The 14,078-nt window shown below is 43.9% G+C and overlaps 1 protein-coding gene across 1 annotated transcript in view; it reads left to right on the top strand.

Annotated features, from left to right (window-relative positions):
• The window catches only part of Alk (ALK receptor tyrosine kinase), a 723,531-nt gene that overhangs the window by 401,738 nt on the left and 307,715 nt on the right, over positions 1–14,078 (top strand). The gene's annotated exons all lie outside the window — the stretch shown is intronic.

The raw sequence follows: 14,078 nt of genomic DNA, 5'->3' as shown, positions 1-14,078 counted from the left end.
TAGATAGATAGATAGATAGATAGATAGATAGATAGATGATAGATAGATAGATAGATAGATAGATAGATAGATAGATGATAGATAGATAGATAGATAGACAGACAGACAGACAGACAGACAGATAGACAGACAGACAGACAGACAGACAGACAGACAGACAGATAGATAGATAGGCAGGCCAGCAGGCAGACAGGTAGACACAGTGCCTGCTGGTTTGTGAGCCAACATTGATGATGAGAGTGACATCATACTTGACTTTTCCAGGCAAGTCTAAAGCAGTGGGGTCCTAGACCAGAGGCAGGAAATAAAGTTGAATCCCTGCTGTCCGATGCTTATTCTATACCACATTGTTCTCAGTGCGTTTGCCTATGTTTATCCATTTCATTGTCACAATAGTCTTGTGATGTCGCATTATACCACTCCCACTTAATGGATGAAGAATTGAACTTCCTCAGTCACAGGCATAGCAGTGACCAAAGGTAGAATTTGAGTCCACAGTGCCTCACAGATTCAAAGTCCACAATTCTTTATGACTTCTCCAGATAAGAAACCATGATCTGGGCATATAGCTCCATTGTATATGGCTTGTCTAGACAAAGAAAAGCTCTGAGTTCAGTCCCCAGGGGAAGTGTGCCCTGGCTCCAGGAAAGCTATTTGCCTTTGTCCAATCAAAATCAGATGGCATGTCTTGTAGCAGAGGCAAATTCAAAAGTTCTCCATGACCACATTACATACCATCTGAGCCACCTAGCCCGTGGGTCTCCCTCACTTAGCCACCATCAGTTCCAGGGGGGATGATGACAGATCATCCATCCTGGGGAAATAACCAAGAGAGCAGAGCTATGCAAGGCTCTGTGTGTGGTCAGGAGAGATGTTGTCTACCCAGTCCTGCATCCCCTGCAAATGGATGGATGAGGATCAGGAGTCAGAATCCAATCTACACACAAACTGTCCCCAGCTGAGCACTTAGTAAAGAGACTGCTTTATTTTATTCACAGTCAGAATTAAATAACAAGCCACTAAGAGGTGGACTGAATACATAATGTATTATCAGATAAACTGAGATGACATAGAAATGACCAAGTCATATGCATGCCTCTGTATGTAAAGTCAGACTCCATCTCTCTCTCAATGGCTGAGCCCTCTCTAAAGTCACTCAAATCTGAGGACGCTCATCTCATCCAGCCCCAGTAAGCCAAGCCAGAGGTGGCCTTCCACAGCTGCATGCAGGGGACTTTCAGACCCTCCAGAGCAAAAGGGAAAATAGTTCTTTCTTTTCCAACTGGCTCATGAAAATGTTTCCCTCTAATCGAACTTTTCCCATTTGCTTGTGTCCTTTGATGCCTGCCCATAATTGCTTTTAAACCGGGAGCAGTTACAGCCAGGGAATTCAGAGTTACATCTGCATCTTTTGTGCTGAAACTGTTTTACCACATGCTTTGAAAGCTGGTTACAAACAGGTTGATTTTGATGAGAATAATGTAAGTCCCACCAGGCTTGCTATAATTAATAGTCTGCTTACATGATGGGAGAGAGAAAATTGTGTATTGATTCTCAATTCAAAAAGAAAATCAACAATTGTTTCCCACAACCCCATGGTGTTATTTTGACTCATCTGTCTTCCCAGATCTTGCCCCAAGGTCCACCCCACACACCTCTTTCCCAGGGTTACTCCTCTTCGTCTTCATTCACTCATTCATGTATTGATAAACTAGATGCTCATTTCAATAAATATTCCCGCATACATGCAGAGCAATGTACCAAAAGATGGAAGCAGAACCGGGAACAAGTGGAAGCAGTCCTCATCAAGTCTGCCTTTTAGAGTATTACAGTGTAATGCTACACACCATCCCGGAAGGACTGTAATGGTGCGTGGCTGGAGAGGACTCCCACAGCAAGGGCCTGATGTAGGCCAAAGGATCAGGGTAGCATTTGACTCAGAGGTAACATTTGAACTGAAGGCCAATAGGAGGGACAAGTTCAAGAATCTTCCAAGGGGGTAGAGAGGGCACATAAAGTCACAGAAAGCAAAGATGTGGGGATTATTTTCAAGTAAAGCAAAGAAAATGCACAACTGGGCCCAGATGAGCAGAGTGAACTATTTGGAAAGAAGCCTGGGGACAAAGACAGCAGAGATTCAGATCACAAAGGCATGAGGCCAAAGTCTTGATCTTTAGAGCCAAGCAAAGCCAATGTACTTTGGGTAAGATTGTAAGTTGAAAGTAGGATAGATAGCTGGCTTATGGAGACCTCAGATCCTTAAAGAACCATAGGAGAAGGGGATGGGGTTCTGAATAGAGAGCGAGATATAGAAAGAAGTACAATGACCAGGGTTAGTAATGGGTAGGACACAGGTGTTTGTCTTCCTTTCTTCCTTTCTTCCTTTCTTCCTTCCTTCTTTCCTTTCTTCCTTCCTTCCTTCTTTCCTTTTTATTTTATATTTTTATTTTATTTATTTGCATTTCAAATGTTATCCCCTCTGCAAACCCCCTATCCCATCCCCCCTTACCCAGCTTCTATGAGGGTGCTCTCCTACCCACCCACCCACTCCTGTCACACTGCCCTAACATTCCCCTACACTGAGGCATCAAGCCTTCATGAAACCAAGGGCCTCCACTCTCACTGAAGCCAGATAAGGCCCCTTCAGCTCCGTCAGTCCTTCCCCTAAGAGTCCGATGGTTGGCTGGGAGCATCCGCATCTGTATTGGTCAGGATCTGGCAGAGCCTCTCAGGAGACAGCTGTATCAGGCTCCTGTCAGCAAGAACTTCTTGGCATCAGCAATAGGGTCTGGGTTTGGTGTCTGCATGTGGGATGGATCCCCAAGTAGGGCAGTCTCTGGATGGTGTTTCCTTCGGTTTCTGCCCCACTCTTTGTCCCCGTATTTCCTTTAGACAGGAGCAATTCTGGACTAAAATATTGGAGATGGGTGGGTGGCCCCATCCTTCAATCAGGGGCCATGCCTAACCTCTGGATCTGGTCTCAACAGATTCTCCCTCCCCTTTGTGGAGTATTTCAGCTAATGTCATCCACGTGGGATCCTGGTAGTCTCTTGCTTTCTTGGCATCTGGGACTTTCTGGTTGCTACCCCCAGTTTCCCATCCCCCACTGCTACACACCTCTGTTCAATTTTCTGACCCTCTGTACAACTCCTCCATCTCCTCCCATACCTGGTTCTTCCTCTTCTCCTCTCTTCCTCCCAAGTCCCTCCCACCCTCAACTTTCCTTTGTTCCCCCATCTAAGTAGGACTGAAGCACCCACTCTTTGGTCTTCCTTCCTCTTGAGCTTCATGTGGTCTGTGAGTTGTATCTTGAGTATTCCACAATCTTGGTCTAATACCCCCTTATCAGTGAATACATACCATGTGTGGGGTTTTTTTTTTTTGTGACTGGGTTACCATACTCAGCATATTTTCCATCCATTTGCCTACAAATTTAATGAAGTCTTTTTGTTTTGGTTTGGTTTTTGTTTGTTTATTTGTTTTCTTTCGAGACAGGGTTTCTCTGTGTAGCCCTGGCTGTCCTGGAACTCACTCTGTAGACCAGGCTAGCCTTGAACTCAGAAATCCACCTGCCTCTGCCCCCTGAGTGCTGGAATTAAAGGCGAGCGCCGCCACTGCCTGGCGAAGTCATTGTTTTTAATAGTTGAGTAGGAGTCCGTTGTATAAATGTACCACGTTTTCTGTATCCATTCCTCTGCTAAGGGACATCTGGGTCATTTCTGGTTATTATGAATATGGCTGCTATGAACATAGTGGAGCATGTGTCCTCGTTACATGTTGGAGCATCTTCTGGGTATATGCTCAGGAGTGGTATAGCTGGGTCCTCCGGTAGTACTATGTCCAATTTTGTGAGGAACCCCCAGACTGATTTGCAGAGTGGTTGTACAAGCTTACAATCCCACCAGCAATGGAGGAGTGTTCCTCTTTCTCCACATTCTTGCCAGCATCTGCTGTCACCTGAGTTTTTGATCTTAGCCATTCTGACTGGAGTGAGGTGGAATCTCCGGGTTGTTTTGATTTGCATTGCCTTGATGACTAAGGATCTTTTCCTTTTCTTGATGAGCTTAGCAGATGAAGTCATTCACTGAAGCAAGCCAGGTAAAGGAGACTCAGATATGGAAAAAAGGACAAAGTTCACTTTGGAAGTGCTGAGGTTTCCAGAGCGTAGAAGCATCTGAGCAGACATGAATCTGGACTTTGGAGGAAAGATCTGCATTGGAAACAAGTGAGGAGTTGTTAGCGTGTGGGGTAGCTTTGCAGCCATAGGCACACACAGGATGCCTATCAAACACACTGGTGATGAGTCATAAAGATAACAGAAACTCCAAAGCTCAATATTCCAAGAAGAAATTATTTCTGTAAAGATTATCTGTCTATAGGTCTGTCTATCTGTCTATCTCAGTCAGTCTATCTCTATCTGTCCATCCATCTATATCTATATCTATATCTATATCTATATCTATATCTATATCTATATCTATATCTATATCTATATCTATATCTATATCTATATCTATATCTATNTATCTATATCTATATCTATATCTATATCTATATCTATATCTATATCTATATCTATATCTATATCTATATCTATATCTATATCTATATCTATCTGTTTCTCTGTCTCTGTATGTCTCTCTCTTCCTCTCTCTCTCTCTCTCTCTCTCTCTCTCTGTCTCTCTCTGTCTCTGTGTGTGTGTGTGTGTGTGTGTGTGTGTGTGTGTGTGTGTGTGTGTGTTCAAAGGCTAGAAAAAGATATTGAATACCCTGGAATTAGAGCAACTTTGAGGTGCTGGGAACCGACCTGCTGTCTTCTACAAGAACAGTAAACTCTCTTAAGCACTGAGCTATCTCTTCAGCCCTGAAAATTTCTAAAAGAAAATCCTTGAACATTTGTGTGAACAAAAATTTTCTCTGCACTACAAAGATCTTAAACAAGAATGCAAACTCTTATTGACCAATAAGTATTTAGCAAAACTTTAAAATATTTTTATCACAAGATTCTATTTAACATCATTGGCTAGGAATATAGCTCGGCTAGGAGTGTGTTTCTAGCACAAACTAAGCTCTGGGTTCAATCCCCAGCAATGCATCAAACTAAGGTGTATGCCCTGTACTCAAAGAGGTACAGACATGGGCTCAGAAGTTCAAGGCCATCTTCAGCTAGACAATGAGTTTGAAGAAAATAAAAATTTTAAATTAAAAAAAATAAAACATGAAAACAGAAACCTCAAAAGGGAAAAAAGCTTTGCTATATATGATAAATTTCTTTTATCCACTGAGTAAAGAAATAGGAAGGGATTTCTTATAGATTCTGTATGAAGGAAGATAGGCAAATGGCCATGAAGTCCAGAAGGATGCTGGAGACAAGGCTTAAATTAGGAGGATGGCTCACACTGCAGACTGTATTCTGTGCTGGCGTAGATACAAAGAACTAAAACTCTCATTACTGCCGCTTCCAGCAGAAGATAGCGTCACCATTTTGGAAAACACTTTGAATATCTCTCTTAAAACTACCAGCGGAACCAGCCAGCTAGCCCACTGCTATGTGTTTATGTGAGAAAATAAAAAGTGAATGTTCACACAAACCTGTATCTTAAAATGTATAGCAGCTTTATTCATAAGAGTTCAGCACTGGAAATTACTGTGTGGTTCCTCTGTAGGCAGGTGGATAAGGGAGCTTTAGTTTGTGTGATTATAGAGACCTGTCCGAAAGTAACAAGGCATGATTTAATGAACATTCCTCCAGGGTTGATGACCTGAGTTTAGTCCCTGGGATTCATAGGGTAGAGAGATCCACTTAACCCTAACTTTGATGACCTTCACACATGAGCAGTACCATGCATCTCCCTACAGACATAGCTACACACATGCAAAAGAAGGAAAAATACATTGCTTACTGAATATATGACATAGATGAATCGACAAGTCATTAGACAAGAAAAAGAAACCACTTAATGTGTGCTTCAATTTATATATAATGCCAGAAACCGCAAACTAAACTGGCATACTAAACTCACAGAAGTCTGGACAGGAGTTCTGGCAATGGGGAAGGAAGGGTGACTGCGAAGAGACAAGAGAGCCTTTGCATTACACAGCAGGAAACCTGCACATAATGGAAGGGTTCTGTATTTCGAATGCATTTTGTGGTTTCCTACTGTAAAAGACCATTGTAAATTATCAAATTATGCACTTTTTCCTTTAAACAAAAAAAAAATGCTAGCGTATATTAATTGTACAAAATAATTGGGTTTCGTTATGATGTTGTAATTTGTGCATATAATGAGCTTTGATTACAATTATGCTCCCATGGTCTTGTCTTCTGCCCTCCTCTGTCTCCTGCTGTTCCCTTCTCCCCATCATGTTCTGCACTTTAAATGGACGGCACTAGTTGCAGATAAATTATGCTGCTCACTAAGGAGATTTTAAAAGTACTCTGAATGCAGTGGGAAGACCTAAGAGCCAAGAGTGAACTCAGAAGATGCACAGGAAGTCAGGGGTGTGGGGGTGTGTTTTAAGAGTTTCAGGATGAGGATCTGATAAGGAGTAAGGTAACAGCCAGAGTAGAGAGAGCTCAGATTCCCCCACCCGCTCAAACCCCCAACCTCCAACCGACCACCCGCTACTCCTTGGCCTTCAGTCTGACCTGTGTGGCTCAGGTACAGCTAAACGAGATAGAGCTGGGATTTGTAGGTCCCTGCTTCATGAGGAATGCCCCTCAGAAAGACTTCCAGGAACATGACAACTTACTCCATGTTCAACTCTTTAGAACTAAAGAGGCTGGAGAGGTGATTCAGTATTAAGAGTACTTGTTCTTCCAGAGAACCTGAGTTTGGCTCCCAGAACCTACTCATAGGAGGTTCACAACTGACAGTAACTCTGGTTCCAGGAGATCCCATGCCCTCTTCTGTGTGCATAGTGAGACCCTGTCCCAAACAAACACACCAAAAGAAAACCTTATATAGATGACAAAATAACCCCGGTATGTGGAAGGGTCCAGCTTACACTGTCAGCTTCTCTGTCAACTTCCAGGGCTGTCTTTATTTAAAACATGAGTAAGGATTTCTGTTTTCCCCCGAGACAATGTGCTTGTCACTGCTATCTAGTGAGCTTTTTGTATGAGCTAAACATGTTACAAACACCATAGATATTGAATACTTGAAAAAATCCCATGAACTATTATTAACACTTACATCTAGGGAATAAAACTAAGACTTGGGGAAATAAGGCAGTTCTCCAAGGCAGTAGAGTAGCGTTTTGAACTCAGATCCTTTGATCACTGAAGCCTATTTATAAACGTTGCAGAAAGAGCCTCTTCCTGTTTGCAGCTATATGTTGTATTTAATCTTTGTGCGCTATTGCAAACTGGTGTAGTGTGAAGCACACTGCAGACACTAAACAAATATTGATTTACTCATTGATTGATCCCCTTAACTAAAATTTTGTGCTTTAAAATACCAATCACCTGCCACCAGGGACTTTTAAGGGGCTTTAAAAAATATCAGTTACTAAGGTCATTTCATCCTTGCCAGATCAGAAGGGATTAACAGGAGACTTAAGCATCCCTCAGTGCCCAAGTGAGAGATGCCTTGGCTTCCTCGTCTCCACTCACCTAACTGTCCTTCTTTCACATCTGGGACCCCTTCCCCTTCCCTGTAAGAGGATCTATGAGAATGTGGGAGCATTCTGGACAATTTCACCTGTCACCTTGCTCCAGACACAGTGTGTGACCTCCCATCACAGCCATGATCCAGGATGGGTCCCCTGGTGCGGGGAATAGAGCCTAGAACCTCTGTTTAGTCTTTCTCCTTATTATGATAAGGCAGGTCTCAGGCCTGATCCATAGAGTGATAGCAAACGCTACCCAGAAATACCAGCACCATTGCACCATCTGGCTAGTGAGGCTCCCTCTCTAATGTTGTCTTTCAGAAACCTCTGTGTGACCCTACCTCTGTGCTTCTGGCACTTTAAGTCCCCAAAGTCTTCATTGTAAGCGTGTGTGCCTAAAAGCCCTTTTGAGTTGTGGTGAAATAACATCCGACCACGCATAAATGAGAACAAAGGAAGAGAAACACGTACTAAGAAATTCAACTTCCAGTTTACATGTTCTTGGTTTTTTTTTTTTTTTTTTTTTTTCATTTTTTGGGGTGAATCACTGCCTTTAGATAAACAGGAGGAGAGAAGGGATTAAGATTCATTCATGAATCAGGGCCATCAAGGGTTTCCAAGAAACCAAGACTGAAATACTTATGTGGAAGAGAAAAAAAGCTCTTTCCTCCCGGATTTCAGACTTTATATTCATTAAAAAGCACGAGGGTAGGAGAGGCGGAATGCAATTGTACAAGTGAGTACAAAGAGCTTTCACGGATCTAATTTAGTCTTAAAACAGCCTCCGCCATGCTTGAGGGAACCTTGTTCTCCTTAAGCCTTTCTACCTTGACTGGATTATTTTTTTTTTCCTTTTAAATAAGCTTCTTTTAATGCTTTTTTAAAAAAAAAGCGGGACTGTGTGAAAGATGTTCCCACAGGAGATGAGGGAGCCAGTGATGCTCAAGGGTCAAAGCCAAACTGTTAACTACTGAGTGTGCACACAGTCTACTACAGGCTACTTCTAAACATCCACAAGAGTCAGTGCTCTTTAAGACTAGTAGCTTCCATTTGGGGGAGGTCTGGGCACTGTGGTCATGCTCGTGTGTGTGTGTGTGTGTGTGTGTGTGTGTGTGTGTGTGTGTGTGTGTGTGTGTGTGGTATATGTGTGAGTGTGTGTGTGTGTGTGTGTGTGTAAGTATGTGGTGTGTGTGCACAGGCGAGTGTGTACGTGTGTAACCATGTGTCTCATTAACAACTGACCTCGGGTTTCCTACTGTCCCGCTTGTCCACAGGTGGCAGGGTTGCTACATCCCTTATGTGTTCTTTCTTGTCCTTTCTCCTTTCATTCAAAAGATCTCTGGGATCAGACTCACACGGGAAGCTGGAACAGTGCTCTGATAAAGTACCTCAGATGATGCCCGTGAGTGGGCACACTTCTATAGTACTGTACAGGGATGCTCAGGGTCTGCTGTACTTACATATCCCCTAGGAATCCAGTCGGAATACACATACTGATTGAAGGGATCGGGGATGGGACTGGCACTTTAGATTTCCAACGAGCTCCCAGATGAAGCGGCCGCTATTTTAGCCAGAGCATCTCAGGGCATTACCCGGGGAAATACCATCTCAGTACACACACACCTGTTAGCTGAGGCTCGACACCAGAACAACTAAGAGTCAAGCGTGACTTCCTTAATTCTTGCCATTGGCTGGGGGATGATGGGGTATGCTCATTAAAAAGCCAGCGAGATGCAGCACAGAGGCTATTTCTCGGAGCACTCACCTCACCACATTCTAATTCAGACTTCCTGTTTCTGCAAGCCCAGACATGCTCAGGACTCAGCTCTAAGCATACCTGCAAAAGATGGGCTAGCTTGTGAACGTGATTTTTTAATTTTTATTATTATTATTATTTTTGGTTTTTTCAAGACAGGGTTTCTCTGTGTAGCCCTGGCTGTCCTGGAACTCACTCTGTAGACCAGGCTGGCCTCGAACTCAGAAATCCACCTGCCTCTGCCTCGTGAACGTGATTTTTAAATGCTCGATAGAACACAAAACAACTGTTGGCAATCCTCTCCGCGGCTGCTTAGGAGAGCCACTGGACAGCCAAAATAGGTCACCATCAGCAGTAGCCAGCAGGGTCCCAGAAGCCTGACCTGAGTGACCTTCATTGGCCATGGGGCTTAAGTGAAGTGAGGACTTGTAAGCTAAGTCATTCCTGCTTCAGTCCTGAGGGATTCTTGCTTCTTTAGATGCTTGGAGTCAACTCCCTACCAGGTCTTTCAAACACAAAGCCTTCTAAAGCCCTGACCGCTGTCCAAAGAAAGGACCATAAAAGCCTGACCCTGCTCCCAGCGGTTATGGCAAACATTCTTTCTCTTCTTTTTATCATTTTTTTTGGTATCCCTTTATGTTTTATTATTGTTCTTTCGACACAAGGTCTCCTGTATCCTGTATCCCAAGTAGGACTCAAGCTCACTAGGACTCGAGCTCACTGTAGCTGGTCCTGAAGCTCACTAGGACTCAAGCTCACTGTAGCTGGTCCTGATGCCCCTGCCTTCTGAGTGCTGAGGTTCCGGGTGTGTAGCATCATGCCCAGTTTACATACAGCTGGGGAGTGAGCCTAGGGCTTGGGCATGCAAGGCAATTGGGTCTACAAACTCAGGTGCCTTCCCTGATTTTTATTGATATTTTTGAAATGATTCAGGATACATAATAAAATTACTATCTCAACCATTTTTTAAATATATCATTCAGAGACGCTGAACACATCCACCTTGCTATGGAACCATCAGCACTATATTCAGAACTTGTCCAGCATCCCAAACTGAAACTCCATAGCTATTACATAATAATTCCTGAGTCCTCTTCCCCTGGCCCTTGGCAACCACTCTAATTTCTGTCTATATAAATTAGATTGTTCTAGGTACCTCACATCTGTGGAATCATGTCCTATGTCCCCTTTTGTCATTGGCTTATTTAGTTTAGCATAAACTCAATAATACTGTAGGGTGTGCCATACATAATTCCTTCCATTTAATGACTGAATAATGTTCCTCTTAATGATATACTATTTGCTTTGTCCACTTGGATATTGACAGTTTGCGTTGCTTCTACCCTTTCTCTGGTTTGAATAATGTGTGACTATGAACATAGCTACATTATCCCTTTAAGATTCTGTTTTCCGTTTTCTTGGCTATGTACCCAGAAGAGGAACTTTCTGGGTCAAATGGGATTCTATTTTGAACTTTTTAAGGCACCATCATATTGTTTTCAATATGATGTTTGCTCAAGTGTTTACACTTCCTCCGGCAATAGGACGTATGGATCCCAATGTCTCTGCACCTCACTTACGCTCTGCATTTAACTATAGGCAGCTTCCTCATCTGTAGCTTACACCACTGCCCCTGGGCCTCTTGAGAAACAATATTCCAACCTTCTTTGCCCCTTCCAAACCTCAACTTCTGAATCAAAGAGCCACCTTTTCTAAAAAAGTTGGATCTACCAGCCACTGACAAGTTCACGGTACCTGGCCCTGGGAGCTACCAGTACTTTCCCTAGAGGTAAAAGCAATTGGCGTTTGTTGTGAGTTGTTTGATGGAATCCGATAAAGGAAAACGAGAAGCATGAAGAATCATGCCCAAAAGGACTCAATAAGCAAAGGCTGATCCCGATTCTGAAATCTGTGTGTGTGTGTGTGTGTGTGTGTGTGTGTGTGTGTGTGTGTGTGTGTGTGTGTAGAAAAGATAGAGTCCTATGGTCCCTAGAACACTACCTCTGCCTGCTGGTAGGCATCCTCATGGCCACAGTCACCTTGGGAAAGTCCTGACCCTGAAGATTTAGCTGGAAAGGAAGGATACCTCCTTAGGGAGAGCATGCTGTGGGAGAGTGAGCCACCGCCTGAGGCAGAGCAGAATTCATTAGTTTGAGGGAATTGTCCATAGCGGCCCTTGTGGGGTTTTATTCTAACTCTGCAGCCACTTACATTACATGAGGCTGAGTTTTCTTCTATAGCCCTTCCTGCTGTGCCGAATGCCCTGCAGAGTCCCTGTGGGGCAGCTTCTGGTTGCTGAGCCAAGCTAAATGGAACTACCCCTTTTCTTGGTCTGAACCCTTCTCAGAGTCTTAGCATTGTCTTTTCTTTGGGGATGCCTTACGTTACAGAAAGAACTGCTCAGGGCTGACCTCTCAGAATGACGGTTATCTCCGCCATTCCTCAAATGTGCAGATGAATAAGGTTCCACTATGGTTCATAAGCTGCTTTTCATTCACTGATTGGCATGGAATAGCTTCGAAGCCTACAACCACACATACACACAGGCCCTAAAAGAGCCTAAGGCCCACCAGCCCTTGCCCTCTGAACCTTTTCCATCCTAGATGGGATTAGCATAGTGTAGAGTACCTCCTGCAGTCATGCCCCTCCCCCCCCCAGAGCAACCGGAAGCTTGGAACAGAAAGGTATGCTTATAACACTTAGTTCAACTTCCCCTCCAGTGTGCAGGGCTTCAGCTACCATTTATTGGTCTATGTGAACTTCTCATTCAACAGGGTTATCATTGTCTACAAAGGCAGTTCAGTCTGCTTAGTGAGCTCCATTATTGTTGCAGATGTCCCAAAACTGGTGTGGGGGGGGAACAAAGCTCTAGTGTACCTTCCCTCCGTGGAAATGTGGGAAGGCACACTTGCCTAGGTAATCCACAGGCTTAGAGAACTGCCATTGGGGTACCCTTACTCCGTAAAGAAGTTCTCAGCTTTCCGGCCTCAGGATTCCAGTGCAGAGCAGCTAATGCCAGTTAAGCCTCACCGAGCGAGCGAGCGAGCGAAGAATTTCCCCAGCCTTTTTTAGCATTTACCCTGGGTGCTATGTAAAGAATGAATTGGAAGAGAGCAAAAGTGGAAATAGAGTGTCTAGTTAGGGTGCTACTGCTGTACCGGGTGGAACATGCCACCGGCTTGGACCAAGTGGTGGGGATAAACTGGATATTAGAACATGACATGAAATGTCTCCCATAGGCTTATGTGTTCGAGCCCCGGTCTGAAGCTGATGGTGTTGTGTTCTTTTGGGAGGCCCTAGGAGCCTAGCTATGGGAAATAGGTCACCAAAGGTAGGCCTTTCCAGGGACCATTTCCATGGTTTCTTTTCCCACTTACCGTCTGGCATGAGGGGAAGAAGCTTCCCACCACATCCTTCTGCTCTTATCATGTTCTTCCCAGACAGATGGGGCCAAGCAACTTGTGAGCCCAAGGCAGTAATTACTGCTGCATTTCTCTCTGATTTTTTTTTTTTTTTTTTTTTTTGCTATGGTGATAAGAAAGCCAGCTAATACAGAGGGTAATCAGTGAATATATACATCAGAAAGGAAATGTGCAGGGTTTTCTTAGTGTGTATGAGAGACAGAACAAAGGAGGGGGGGTGAAGAGAATTCGAGCCCTTCATGATGGTCAAAGGTTGGGGGAGGCAGCTAGGAGTGGAGATCCATGGAGAGGTGCTGCAGGCCTTCGGGCTCCTCAGCCAAGGCGGGTTTGATCCTCTGGGAAGTGGAGAGCCACACAATGGTGACAGAGAAAATAAAGTGCTAGGCTGGTGTTGTAGATGGCCATTTTGACAGCCAGGCAGGGGGCAGAGTAACAGCCAGGGTGACCTCGATGCTTCTCAGAGGTGATGGCCTAGAACGAGGTAGAGAACTTAGACTGCCTGTGTCCTGCTCTGTTAAAATATGAAGGACAACAAGGCTCTTATGAGGGAGGTACAAATCAGGCCATGGATACGTGTCAGCACACTACTTCATTGTCAGACCTTTGAGTGAGTTTCTGTTAGTCTCAGAATAAAACCTCGGCCCAAGCCCTGCCCCGCTTATCCTGCTCCTCTCTCATACCATGTCCCTCCCTCCACCTCTCAGGTCCCCATCTTCAAGCGGTGGGACCTAGGAACTCACCATTCCCCAATGTGGAGCCTTATGCTAACATCTGTAGAACGTCACTTGGATCTCAGCTAAGAAAGATCACCGTCTCGGGAATGATTGCTGCACCTGGTTTTTTTTTTTTTTTTCTGCCTCAGCATTTCATTTAGCAACGTTTAATGCGACTAGTGGTCTGTAATTAATGAATCTGTGGTTCCATGTTTAGTGCCTGAATCCCCATGATACAGAAGAAGCTTCAGACAAGCACAAGGCTTATCTGTCTCATCACACCCACAGGATTGTCAGCATCCAATGCTGCTCATTGCCTGAGACTGAAATGCTCTAAAGAGCCAACTTATTTTATGGCTGAGCCTTAAAACTTTCCTTTCCTTTCCTTTCCTTTCCTTTCCTTTCCTTTCCTTTCCTTTCCTTTCCTTTCCTTTCCTTTCCTTTCCTTTCCTTTCCTTTCCTTTTCTTTTCTTTTCTTTCTTTTTTTGAAATTTTATTTTTAATTTAATTTTTCTGTATATAAGTATGAATTTTTTGTGGATGTACAACACATATTCACAATAGCAGCTGAAGTGG

The sequence above is a fragment of the Mus pahari genome, chromosome 18 (assembly GCF_900095145.1).
Source record: "Mus pahari chromosome 18, PAHARI_EIJ_v1.1, whole genome shotgun sequence".
NCBI classification, from domain to species: Eukaryota; Metazoa; Chordata; class Mammalia; order Rodentia; family Muridae; genus Mus; species Mus pahari.
This window is presented reverse-complemented; position numbering and strand designations above follow the sequence as displayed.